This window comes from Caloenas nicobarica, chromosome 3 (assembly GCF_036013445.1).
Source record: "Caloenas nicobarica isolate bCalNic1 chromosome 3, bCalNic1.hap1, whole genome shotgun sequence".
NCBI lineage: Eukaryota > Metazoa > Chordata > Aves > Columbiformes > Columbidae > Caloenas > Caloenas nicobarica.
The window spans coordinates 101247026-101261806 of NC_088247.1; positions in this window are offsets into that span (position 1 = coordinate 101247026).

Below are 14781 nucleotides of genomic sequence, written 5' to 3' on the forward strand. Positions count from 1 at the left end.
ACAAAGCCCATGGCCGAAGCACTACGCCTTCCTTCCCTGGTACCCTAGTGCTCCCATGGGACAATCGGTAATTCCCTGTTTGGCAGTGAGTGTCCCAAGATCCTGGAAATCCCTTGAGGTTCCACAATAGTCACTGGAAACTCAGATTTCTTGAGTCACATTTTTGCTGCAGAGCAGATGTCGTGCTGAGAAGCTCCACTCAAGTCTGGCACAGTTTAGTCTTTCACCAGGGCTAACCAGTATGAGTGCTGCACCTGCTCAGTAGGGCCATCTGCTTTCCAGAGCCTCATATATTTCTGATCACGACTAGCATGTGCCAAGGGGCTAAAATACTGGCACAGGTTGCTCAGAGAGGTTGTAGATGCCCCATCCCTGGAGACATTCAAGACCAGGCTGGTCGGGGCTCTGAGCAACCTGATCTGGTTGAAGATGTCCCTGCTCATTGCAGGGGGGTTGGACTAGATGAGCTCTGAAGGTCCCTTCCAATCCAAACTATTTTATGATTCTATGATTCTTTGACTTGCTTACCAGCTAGCACAGATCTCCACGGGTCACCCACATGGCCACACTGCTCTTTGCCTTTTGCTGAGGCCCTGCCATGCATTTGGAGCACCTCGTTTAAAAATAAATAAAGACTGACTAAATTGGTTTTGCTCTCTTGTAATGACACATGCATGATTACGTGCCTGGCAAATTTTCGCTGGATACACACAGAGGGAGTGAAATGTGTAAGTGCTTTTTCCTACTGTGCGTATGATGAGGTATTACAACACTAGGATGCTCAGTTGAAAGCAAGGCTCCAGTTCAAAGGAAATGCAGGTGGTTTCGATTGTTTCTGTAGACCAGAATGCCTGCTTAATAAGAGCAAGCAAGTACATGCAGAATTCAGAGGATCAACAAACTGTTCTCATTAAAGGCTTTCTACCATAATGTGCCTACAGACACATGCACACAAAATTAAATAAATGTCACAACATAAAAATGTGGGCTATCAGCTATTGTATTTCAGTTCACTTGGGGATAATTGATCCATCACTGCATTCTTTAGTAATGTAATATAAGAAAACTACCTCCTAATTGGCAATGGTAAGCAAGTAATATGACTAGAAAGAATAACACACAGTGTAGATGCAATTCGGAGTGTATATGTTCTGTTTACCAGGCCAACACAGAGGTTGATTACTTTGGTCAGTCATTTTTCCATATTTTTAATAAAGCTGGGTAAGTGGTAAAAGATTCTTATTTTTCCACAGCTGCCACCTGCCTGGAGTACAATAGACACTTCTTCACTGGCACCCATTCTTACTGGAAATATTATAAAAGTGGTGACTACAAGGTGGTCCTGATTATAGGAGACTAGAAGGAATATATTGTTTGGAAGTTGTATTCTGTTTAACATCTTCGCCAATGACCTGGAGCAGGTGGTGGAGCACACCCTCATCAGGTCTACAGATGACATTAAAGTGGGGGGAATGGGCTTGAGGGCCAGGTCGCCATCTAGAAGGACAGAAATGGGCTGAAGGGATGGGCCAAAAGGAACTTTATGAAATTCAAGGAGGGCATGTACAGAGTCCCACACCGCAGGAGGAGCCACTTGCGACAGCACAGGTTGGGGACTGGATGGGAAGCAACTGTGCTGAAAAGGGGCTGGGGGTCTTGAGAGAGCGGTGGTGCCCTGGGAGGAAAGGTGGGTGACAGCATCCTGGGCTTTATCAACAGGATTGTAGTCAGTTAGTGACAAAAGGGATTAATTCCCTCTACTCAGCACTTCTTAGACACCCTATAAAACAGTGACTCCACTGTTGAGGTCACCAGAAGAAAGACTTCAATGAACTGTCTATGAGGACATTCAAGATGCAGAACAGGTTGCCTAGAGAGGTTGTGGTCTTCATCCTTCAAGGTCTTCAGCTGGATGAAGCCCTGGTCTAATCTCATATTTGACTTTGACCTCCTGTGAGCAGGAGGTTGGACTACAGATCTCCTGAGGGCCCTTCCAGCCTGCTGTGTTCCATGATTCTGCAGTTCTGTAAATTACTGTTTGGGAGAATAATTTCTTTCAATTAACCTAAAAGGAATGATGCCTTCCCACTCCCCACCCCCCTCAAAAAAAAAGCTTAATTGATCTCTGGGTGCAGTAGAATAAATTAACAAGAGAAAGGAAGATGAAATATAAAGCAGAGAGGTATCAGTTCTAACCATCAATATAACATTGTCTACCTTTTGTGCATGTTATACTTGGGATGCATTACAAATGAGAAGTATTAGTCTGATGTGTTCTTTAACATATTCAAATGAAGAGAATCAACAGCGTCCTTGAGCAACATGCCCACAGGCTCAAGTGTCCTGCCCATTAAAACCTATTTCTTAATCTCTAATCTAAATATTTACCTGAAAATTTAGTCAATTTTCTGTCCTATCCATAGTAGACATGGGGCCAGACTGTTCTCTTTATTCATGCCTTTTGCATCTGTGGAGTTTGATATAAGATCTCTATGTTATCCAACCTACTTCTTTCAAGGTTTCCTCTGAATTAATCATTTTGGAACTCTAATATTCCCTTTTTGCTATATTTGACCTGAGTCTAATGTCTTAGAACCAGAATGAGGTTAGACAACACAGGGAAAGCCCCACTCCACCTTCTCTCCTTCCTTTTCCCTTCCCAACTCATTCCTCTCCCTACTCCAGCTCCTAGCTGTGGAGTCCCACCTGTTGCCTTTGCTGCCTTCTTTTAACTGCTCAGTAAGCCAATTCAACTCAGAAATCCAGAAGATGCTATTTGCTTTATTTATTATGTTAGTTTTCATCTGTCTTAACTAGTATACTTGGCAACCTGTGGAGCCTGAATGTGAGTAAAAGATGAACAGGAACCTGAAGTGGAGAGGGACAGAAAGGGAATAGGACAGTTTTCTCTTAATCTCTATGGTAAACAGTTCATGTCCCCTTTCAACATTTCTGGAGTGGAGGACTTCCAGTGAACGCTCATCAAGCCTCACAACACCCCTGCAGAGCAAGTCTTGTCATCTTTAAGAGATGAGTAAAGCAAAGTCCAGAAAGAAACTGTCTTCCTCAAGGAAATGAAGCAAGGTAGGAGAAAAGCTAGAAGTAGGACTAAGCTCAAAGCCTCTTGCTCAAGCTACTTACTTTCCCCTTTATCTCCACGGCCTATTCCTCATGCCACTGCTGCTTTGCAACTTTACAACAGCTAAAGCTTTGAATGTTTGAAATATTACTGCTATGAATAATGTCCCTACATTAAGATATTCCAATAATGCAGATTTTGTCAAAGCTGGGCAGAAGGCATCAAGGGGCATATCTAACAAAAGAGGTATTTAAAACCTAGGAGATGTGATATCTTTTAGGTTCGTGGCCTCCATAACAGAATTCCTGAGCGATGGGCAATACACAGCAGCTTTCAACAGAGAGCAAGCTAAACAAAATGAGATCAGAAACTGAAGTACTTTAGGTAGTGATCTGTTCAATGTCAATATACTGATTTAACAGCTGCTTAAAACTAATCATCTATCTCCCTTGGATGATTTCTGCTTTTTATCTAATGCTTGTTTGACATAAAAGACATTAAAGACTCTGGAACACAGACAATCCAATAATCCATGGTTCCACCCTTCTTTCTGATCATCTCAAGTCAAAAAGTCATGCTGTCATGCTGGTTTAGTGAAATTCTGTCATATTGACACAGCCTCGGGATGAAATGAAGGAATCGTGTCCAGCTTGGCCTGGTCAGTAAGATACCCTCATAAGCAGTGTGATGGGGAGAAACTGAAGGAATTAAAACTGAACTTCTTTCATTAATGTTATCCCTATTACATTACTGGGAAAAAAAAAAAAAAAAAGAAAAAAAAAGAAAATACAAAAGCAAGGGAAAGGAGTTTTCCTGTTGCTGCATTAAAAATAGTAGCTTCCATAGGCCTTTTTTGAGCCACATAATCTTCCCAGAGACCTTAGCTGAAGTGTCTATTTTGAGGATCTTGTTCAGGTACAGACATAAGCATAGTGCAAAAGCTGCACCATCCTCTTGAGACTGGAAAATGTGCAAACACAAGCAGGGAGCACCTCAAGCTGCCAGGGAAAATGGAAAGCTAGAAAGTCAGGTAGAGCCAGATCCACGTGTCAGGAAGATTTAGGCACCCATATGCTGTCAAGTCTCACATTTCAAAACCTATGACTAAACTGAGCAGGGGCAGCTCTCTCTATGACCCCTTCTGTATGCTTTCCCCTCAAAGAACAAATAGTGTCATAAACTGTACAGCCTGGGTCTCTGACCAGAGCTTACCCCGATTCTTTTACATGCCACAGGCCCAGGATTGCCTTCTTGGAAAGCACACCGCAGGAGGAGAGTTGGTGTACAGCACTGACTCAGTACAACACACAGTCAGGATGAGCATATACCCAGCACTGAAGAACTAGAGCCCTCTCAAGTCCATCAGTTCCCTAGGTAGAGCCTTAGTCTTAATTTGAACATCCTTTTCTCCTTTGTGATTCCATTTTGTGAGCAAAACCTTCACCTTCTTGCATTTGGTCATTATTTTGATATCAGGAATAAATGAGGACCCAGGCAACTATAGACCGGTCAGCCTCACCTCCATCCCTGGGAAAGTGATGGAACACCTTATCCTTGGTGCCATCTTAAGACATATCAAGGATAAGAGGGTCATCAGGGACAGTCAACATGGCTTCACCAAGGGGAAGTCGTGTTTGACCAACCTCATAGCCTTTTATGAAAACGTAACAAGGTGGATTGACGATGGCAGAGCAGTGGATGTGGTCTACCTTGACTTCAGCAAAGCATTTGACACCGTCTCCCACAGCATCCTCACGGCAAAACTGAGGAAGTGTGGACTGGATGATCGGGTAGTGAGGTGGACTGCAAACTGGCTGAAGGAGAGAAGCCAGAGAGTCATGATCAATGGGGCAGAGTCTGGTTGGAGGCCTGTATCTAGTGGAGTGCCTCAAGGGTCAGTTCTGGGACCAATACTATTCAATATATTCATCAATTACTTGGATGAGGGAATTGAGTGTACTAACAGCAAGTTTGCTGATGACACCAAGCTGGGAGGAGTGGCTGACACGCCAGAAGGCTGTGCTGCCATCCAGCGAGACCTGGACAGGCTAGAGAGTTGGGCGGGGAAAAATTTAATGAAATATAACAAGGGAAAATGTAGAGTTTTACATCTGGGCAGGAACAACCCCAGGTTCCAGTATAGGTTGGGGAATGACCTGTTAGAGAGCAGTGTAGGGGAAAGAGACCTGGGGGTCCTGGTGGACAGCAGGATGACCATGAGCCAGCACTGTGCCCTTGTGGCCAAGAAGGCCAATGGCATCCTGGGGTGTATTAGAAGGGGGGTGGTTAGCAGGTCGAGAGAGGTTCTCCTTCCCCTCTACTTTGCCCTGGTGAGACCTCATCTGGAATATTGTGTCCAGTTCTGGGCCCCTCAGTTCAAGGACAGGGAACTGCTGGAGAGAGTCCAGAGCAGGGCCACAAAGATGATTAAGGGAGTGGAGCATCTCCCTTATGAGGAAAGGCTGAGGGAGCTGGGTCTCTTTAGCTTGGAGAAGAGGAGACTTAGGGGTGACCTCATCAATGTTTATAAATATATAAAGGGTGGGTGTCACGAGGATGGAGACAGGCTCTTCTCGGTGACAACCAACAGTAAGACAAGGGGTAATGGGTTCAAGCTGGAACACAAGAGGTTCCACTTAAATGTGAGAAGAAACTTCTTCTCAGTGAGGGTGACGGAACACTGGGACAGGCTGCCCAGGGAGGTTGTGGATTCTCCTTCTCTGGAGACATTCAAAACCCGCCTGGACACCTTCCTGTGTAACCTCACCTAGGTGTTCCTGCCCTGGCAGGGGGATTGGACTAGATGATCTTTCGAGGTCCCTTCCAATCCCTAACATTCTGTGATTCTGTGAACTCTGCAAACGTATTTATTATCTAGAAAGCAGTATATGCAAAGCTGGATATCCATCTAAAGGCTGATTCTGCAAGAACTCCACATACAAAAATCACATTTAATTCAGGCTGGTTTTGCAGGTTGCCTGTGAGTGCACGCAGAGCTACCTACTGGCAAGGCAGAGTATTTTCCATTGTCATGGCAGGTGATCCTAACAATATTAAAAGTCTAAGAATGCGAAATCGTATGCAGTCTTGCAGGTACAGTTCCACTGAGAATCATTCAAATATACAGGGATTACAGAGGCTTGCAAGAAACAACAGCAAAAGACACCTGGTTTTGTACAAAGGATGAATTTTGGCAAAACAACAAAGGGGCAGCAAGGATTTGAGTGCACACACTTACTGCATATGCACTTACAGATGCTGCTAAGATGGCTGTAATGGGAAATCTTTGGGCCTGATCCTATGAAGCAGACTTCAAGTCTTTTTAGTGTTGGTGAGCAGCAAGAGTTGTCAGAAACTTGCAGAATTCACACATTAACATCCATGCCTGATATCTGCAAAGACACATAGGAGGCCCAATTACCAACTCCTTTTAAAGCCTCAGTTTCAAATCCAGTCGGAAGCCACTAATCACTTTAAACTCTTCACCCATTCTCAAATAAAGTGATGCGAAAAGATTATTACACAGGTTTTATTTGTTCCTTTGCTTGGGTTCAAAAATAAATAGGGACCCAAGCAACCCTGTTTTTCCCACCCAGATGCTGTAGCTGAAGCTGTGGCAGTATAAGGGATAGATTATAGCCCTCACTCAGCCTCGGCAGGTAGGTCCAAGGGAAAAGGTCTTGGGGCTTTCTCCCATCTGCGTCACATTTTGGTCAGGTGTTGTTCCTATGCTGAGGATTTTGGGGAGAGGGATTTGGCACTGAACCACTACTGCTGTGTATGAGTACCACCTCCCAGAGCCAGACCCGCCAGCTGTAGCCAAGGTTCAGCCGCCAGAGCTGGGCCCAGGGCCTTGGCCTAAACCCCTAGCTGCAGAGTCAAACGCATTGCTGCTGAGGTACTAATTCCAGATTTATAAGAAGTAAATCTACATTAAAAAAAAAAAAATTTCCACTGTTCAAATTCTGCTTCTAGTATACCAAGTTAAATATGACATAAATATCCTGGACAAATGTGTGGCTCTGGAAATACTGAAATCCTGGCCCCATGACACGGCTGCTGGGATTCCTGCCATTCACTAAGAAGTTAAGCTGGGAAACACTTTGTCCAATTACTAAAAAACAATGAAGATATAAAGGAATTATAACCTAAAAACAGAGGTGTTGAAAGAAAGAAAACAGACCCACGTAACAAACAATATTGATTTAATTAAGGCAGTAGAGAGAAACGCTCACAAGCTTGGATGCTCTGGTGGTGTGTGTATAGTGGGGGCAGGCGGGTGTGCATGTGTAAGCACACGTACTCCTCTGGGGACTGGCTTCTGCCTGAGTCCAGAGGTGTCCGAGACAACAGGGACAGAAATACCAGCCCCTCTGCTCTGAAGCTGCTGCAGAGAGTAGCACTCGCGTGGACCCTTACAAGCTTTCATGACCTGGACCCCATACGTGGAAACCATTGCTGGTTGTGTACGGGAAGATGGACTCTAAGATGGGCTTTTGTGCTCTGAACTTCTGAACCCTGCAGGAGATCCGAACCACCAAACCACACTTTGGTTGTTTGTGAAGAGAGTAATTTATTGAGCTCCGTCCTGGAAGAAACCACAAGGCGTTCTGAAGGACTAAATTCAACAGCTAAAAATAATCCTCCAGAATTGGATGCAATGAGAAAGGCTTCAAGATTTAGACAGATGCGTGTTTCAAAGGGCAGTATTTTGTTCTTCAGCTCTCAGAAAATACTATTTTAGTGCTTTTGGTAACTGGAACAGAGACGCATTCAGCCTGTATTGCATAACATCTAAATGACCACAGAACAATTTCTGGTTGTCGTTTTCAGGTGATAAGCAATAGCAATAACATGTTTGGTAGTTCTCATTTTTCTAACAGGAACCTCCAGCGCACTTTTGAGCGATGTGTGACAGAAAGGTGAATAAACAAACAGATATATCAGCTGAATGGTAAGTGATCTGGAGAGAGTGAACAAGAGCAAGAGGAAAGGGAAAGATGGGAACTTTATGTGTATTTAACTTAAAAATTACGTGACCACATGCAAAGGCATGCAATTCTTGTCCTTTGCCCATTGGTTTCTGAGCCTCTCAGGAATACCTGCACCATATTTTGAAGCTTCTTTTTCACACACATAGAATCTAGAAACTTACTTTAAAACAGGCTGCATGAATTTTACGATTATCATATACACTAATACTGCAATAGGGGATCTAAGCAAATCACCAAGTACCTTGGGATTCAAAATGAGGTGAGTTGGTACAGCCCATGTGAAAAGCAGGCATCTAAATCAGAATAAAAGGAGATTATAATGAGAACCATCTTATTTAAGTGATACCAGAAAAGTCAAACAACTACTCTCAACCACAGATATTTTAGGGACCTTTCCACCATGCTCTAGATTTTTTGGCTGGTCACTTTCTAGATGATTCAATTCCTGTTGCTTTGGAAGCACGCTGAAAACCACAGAAATGGCCATTAATCTTTGGAAATGCTGAAGTCTTAAGCATCTCGAAGCTCCCAAATGTATTTCAAGAAGCCTGAGCCTTGTCCCATAGGACTTGAGCGATTTTTATTTCTAGGAAAGGACAGTTATAGACATCACTCAAAACAAACTAGAAAAGCAGACATAAAATTACAACACAGTTCAACTGCCAATTGAAGTACTTGGGAAGAGGGGTTTTGTCACTCCAGACTCTGTAAAGACGGTGCTAACAATTAGCTGTGAGGAAGAGCTTCTGTGCATGGAAAGTTAGAAGCAGATCCTCAGCTGCAAGGCGTGATCTGTGTTCAGTGCCCTGAACAGAGCCATGACTGTTTACGTCGGTTCAGTAGCCACTCGAGTACAGCTTTGGGAAATGACAGAGAGGAGACTGAAAAATACCATTTTTTTCCACAGGTAAAAGGTCCACAGGCCACATTTCCACATGCCAGAAAAACGTGTGCAAGTGTGATACAATAAAATTGATGCAAATCGCTGCATCCTGTCCAACAAAAGTATTCTGATAAGATTAAGGAAATGAGTAGTTTATTGTACCTTTTTCTACTGCAAAAGAAATAGAAACCCAACAAGGTTGGTTTGTTGGGAATTTTGTGGTGGTTTTTGTATTGTCCAGACCTGATCACACATTAATATTTTTTCAAGTGACTTTTTTTTCAGATAAGCCAATGCTCAGAAGCCGCAAGGGGACAGACTTTCAAAAACAGGCTTTCTTGTTTAAATAGCTAAATGGTATTGCCAGATAGGTACACACTTAAACATCTAGTACTTTGCTGAACTCGGAAAATTTTTTCCCTGACTGGGACAATTGTGTCCCTGACACTTTGGAAAAGTGTTCACTGAGTTTCTTACTCAAGGGAAAGTTCATTACTTTGCTTACTGGTTTAAGAACACAATTTCTACTATCTTTGTCATTCTCTGTTAACTAGACTATGGTATCACAAACTGTCAAAGTTATTAATGTCCTTCAAACTTAGTGAGACAAAGCAGAAGTATAAAACAAGAGCTAAGAAGAATTACATAGATGTATGTTCCGCATAGAGCATAAGCATATCTGCATATGCTGCACCCTACAACAGTGGTGTTTAATGCCGGGAAGCTTCCAAGTGTTACCAAAACACAGATGTAACAATTCACTAATGTATTAATTGCTTGTAGGCTTTCTTGCTTCCATAGAACTATTAAGGTTGGAAGGGACCTCAGAAGGTTGTTTAGTCCAACCAGTTCCTCAGAGTATCCTTTCCATGCCATGTCATTATAACTTTTACTTCACACATCTCCATGTAATATTCTTTCTATCTTTGCTATTGACATTTCCTTTCCCTTGGAAGCCCTGCAATATGGCTTGTTACTCTTTTAGTCTGTAGCTTTACTGCACTGATAGTCACATCCCATTTCACTGATTTTCTGCTTTTTCCTATGCCCAGCTACTTTTTCAGCTACATTCTTACTGCTGAGGCTCTACTGAAGGACCTGTTTCCTTTGCACACCTTCACTGTCCTGTTGCCTTTCTCCAGTTACCTCAGATGTCACTTGGTATGACTTGTTATCTCTGTGGGAATATATTCCTGTTACTCTTAATCACAGTCCGCTTCCAAAGACTCTTCTTTATCTGGAAGAGTTTGTACTCTGCATCTGATTTTACCACTAGCAGAAGAAAATCTGGCTGGCAGGCACACATGCCTTCTTTTAACAAAACAAATTCCCCAGGTTCACCATGAGCACACGCCCAAAGCAAGTGTTGTATAAAAAGTAAGGAGAATTTTAAAGAGAGGAGGGAAATGAAGGCAGCCAGGGAAAACACGGCTTCTTAATTTTGCTGCAAATTATTCTCCAACACTCCTTTCTCCCAAACCACCTTGATCAAACAATCAGTACGCAGCTTGCACTACACTGGGTCAATAGTAGCAAACATCCAGCTGTGCCTGGCATGCAGGTGTTTGGGTTATGTGCTGCCTTCCACAGGTGGACTGATTGATGTTGCGGTTGGGTTTTTCTCTGGAAAGGGGCCATGCAGGAAGGAAGGTGAGGGAACGGGACTGGGCTGGGCACGTTCTGCACTGCAAAGATCACGGTCCACTGGCATTGCAAACCCCCCTAACAGACCCAGGGCTGTATTCAGAGGCCTGAATTCACATTTCCCTGCATGACCATGAGTGTTGGACAATCTGTCACTTTTCCACCACTCAGAGGTTACTCTGAAGTTCACTTTGGGTGGGATTAGGTAGGCACATGAACTTGTGCTTGCTGCCACAAATCCTTTTGAAATAGGACCTCACTTCTGCAGCCCTCCTCAGACTTACCAGCTCTGGAAGAGCAGGTCAGGTCACCACAGGCAGGGGCTTCACAGAGCACACAGCTCAGGAAGCGGCTGTTGTCCCGAGTCACATTCTGCTGCCTGGATTTTTCCTGTATTTTTAGTTTAAATAACAGCAGATAACTCCTCCTGAGTCCCCTCCTGCCTTATCCTATCTCACCAGTGCATTAGAAACTGACTGTATCTGAGGGTTTCCAGCTGTTAGCTTTGGTGATAGGCGTAAATCTCTTCACTGACTTTAGCAGTCTCAACTGAAATGTTTGTGTAGTTGAAGAAAGTTAATGAAACCTTCCTGGCGCAGCCGTCATTCTGAGTTAATAAAATATCTCTCCACCTCTCCATCAACATCTCCTCTGAAGATTGCTGCAATAACAAACTCCCTCCCCAAGGATTCCCATTCTGCTTCTTCAGAAATGAAGGTGTCACAGCTGAAACATTAGCAACTAGTAATTAAAAAAAAGCTTAATTCAGACTTCTCTGAGGTGTGATGTGTGCATTTACATGAAGAGGGGCAATGTATATTTGGCATTTGAAATGTAAGAGCATCTCTCCAAAGGTCATTCTGTTTCTGAAAACAAACTCTGCAACAACTTTCAGTAGTTGCTCTTAGAATGATAGAATAGGGTAATAAAATTACACACGCTGACATCACCATTATCAGTGCCTGATTCAACATGTTTGTAATTCTTGGAATACAGAACAATTTTTGCAGAAGCTTCCTGTTTTTAGCAGGTGTGGAGTGGCCATCCCCAAATGAATGCCATTATCTCCCACTTTGTGTTGGAACAACTTCAACGTCTTCATCTTCTTTCTTCCCTTCCAGCTCATTCTTTTCCATTGTCATTCACTGCTCCTTCTCCTCTTTTCCCAGGGAGGAAGGGAGGATGTTGGCAGCCTCCTTCACACCCTGTCTCCTTGCAGCTCTCTAGCAGAAGGAGCAACCTCATGTAGCCAACTGTGTTTAGTTCTTTGGTGTACAAAAGCCAAAGTAGTAAAGCCGTGGTATGGGCACAGTTTTCAGGATCAAAACTGCTGTTTGCATGCTGCATTGCCAGCGCTTTTATGTCAATTAATGCTTTTCTGCAGTCAGGTGTTTTTCATTAGCAAGAAAAGAGAGATTCCAGGTGAAGATTTTATAAACGTGTTGACAAATGCCAACATTTTTTATTCAAGTTATGATTAAAATGATTGTAACCTCCTAAAGAAAATGCTAGGAATGCTCTTGATGTGGTTAGGAGCGGGGGAAATGGCTGAGGGTGCCAGAATGAACTCTTTGATTCTGCAGAAAAACTGGACAACAAGCCAGAAGATAGTTTGTTCATACACACTTTGTGAATATGCAGCTTAGCACAGTGTACTGTATACACAGGTTTATAACTGAACCACAGAGGTGCCATTCTGATCCAGGTTGCATTTTAAACTAAATGCATAAGTTCAACCACTTTCCACGACCCGAAGACCATATCCCGGCCTTCCGATACAGTTTCCTATTATCTGCAGGTTCTTCTTCTCATCATTAACAGTGTACCAAGCAACACAACTGACACTTGCCATATGCTGATTCTGTCACCTTCCCCTTAGGATACATACATAGTTATATGCATATCTTTATGCTTGCATTACATAAGCTGACAAAGAATGGTGCCTTTCATTTAGAGCAGATAATCATGTGTTTTCTGACAGTCCTGAGGTCTTGTTGTTATGTACAGGTCTAGTCAAGACCCCTATCTTGTGTTATACCATCTGCAACCTACCCTGCTGAGAGTGGCTCAGCCAATAACCAAGGCTGTTTCCTGAAGCAGTTCGTAGAAGAAGCTCTAACTGTATGAAATTATTTTCTGCCCCACTACAGACACAGTAATGGTAACACAAATCCCAACCTGACTCTTCCATATACTGCTGCCTCAGAAAGTACAATACCTCATCTGGCAGTTGTTTGACAACTCCAGTAAATTAAAGAAACAGCAGACTAAGAATTCACATGTGGGTTGCCACCAAAACAGAGAAGAATTCCTTCCCTGATCCAAAAGAGCTCCCTCATTTTGTTTTCTTTTACACTGGTTTCTATGCTTTTATAGAATTTTTTTAGTGTGACTCCTAGTGTTTAGAGAGCCAGTATGTGGCTGATGAACCCCTTCTTTACATTAGGATCATGTCGCTGGTAATGTTTATGTTTTAAGAGTGCAGGATTTTCAGGCCAAGGAGTTTCTCGAAGAGCAAGAGCTGCTGCTCCGTCCAGGGCGCACATGTGAAGGGACTTGCACCACAAGAGCAAAACACCAAACAGCAGAGAGCGATGTGCTGAGTCTCCACATCTGCTGTGCCAGTGGCTGGTGCTGGCATCTGTCACACTGCATGTCCCTAGAAAACCTTGCATGAGATTTCAGTGCTGCAGCAAAATGCATTTCCATTAGCAGTTGAGATAAGTATTCTATTTTAAAAGTACTACAACCCAGCAATCCTATCAGGCCAGTAACCTGCTTCTGTGCACTTTCCCAATCTTTCTATTAATAAACTAAGCTATGAAACAGCAGATTACTTTCAGTAGTTGAACACCTAACCTAATAAGAAGAAAGGGCATATGGTCTAAAAATAGAGGGAATATAACACTTATCACTGCAAGGCCACTGAATTAGCCCATGCTATGAAGCTCTGGTGCTTGTCAGTGGCTGTCATCATTTCCCTCTAGACATGAGGTGTGTCTCTTTTGTCTTCAGCACACACACATTACAGTATGGCCCGAGAATTAGGTTGATTACTGTCAGAGCTCAGCTGAAGTCAGTATGGATGCTGTCGTACAAACAACAAAAGAATTAATGATTTGGAAAAAAAACACACTCGTTAATTGCAAGCTGTCTTGAAACAATAGGGAGAAATTAGTAAATTATTTGTCAGTAGAAGTGCAAAAGAATAAAACCACTATGGAAAGATTTTTACTTTCAAAAGCAGACTGATGCTCTGTTGTGGTTTTAAGGGAGAGGGGAGGAAATGTTGGTTTGGCCCATTTTGATCTCTAAAGGCTTGTAAATCAGTGATAATAAGCTTTCCTACTCTAGCCTGGGAGAGGCTGTCCTGGAGTGATTCACATTTCAAAGAGCTCAGGATAAACAGTGGACGGCTCTCCAGTGTGTTCCTATGGAGTAAGTATGACAGTACAAATTGGGGAAGACTGCTATTCAGGGTGGACCAAGCCTTCCACCAACCTCAAAGTCAGGACAATCAGTACAGTGGAACTCAGCCGCTTTCATGTTCCAGCCAAAATCACTCCCTTGTTAAACTCTGGTAACTAAATAAAGAATAAATAAACTCTAAATAGAGAATAAATAAACTAAATAAAGGCAAAGAGCTACTGTTCCCTTGGTTTTGTGACTGGGTTGTGTCACAGGGTCTGTTTCCCCCATGACCCTCCAGTGCTTTTTGTTTTAGAAAAAGTCTGTTTATTTGTTTGGACTCTGCAGGAGGACATTGGTCCTGAGAAATAGTAGAGGTTTATGGTAAATATCTACATCTACGAAAGGTAAGTGCCCCAAACCCTTTCTGTCAAGGTGAAAGTCCATGAAGAAAGTTGTTCACAAAGTCAGTCTCTCAGTACAAGCAAGACAGAAGGCAGTGAGGCTCTGGGGCTCACAATGACGGCAGTGGAGAAAGTATTATAGGGCAGCAATATCAACCACTGTGGCAACCCCAAGAAGCACTGCACCTCACAGGGTAGACCAGAAAGTCTTAAGTCCTATGTATGGAGGACAGTTTTCCACCATAACCTAATGACTGCATTTTTACCACTAAATAAGTATATGATATCCATTCTTTTCTCACAAAAATCTCATTTCTAATACAACAGGAAGTTCAAGTGAGTCTCTACTTGAGAGGAAAAAAAAAATAA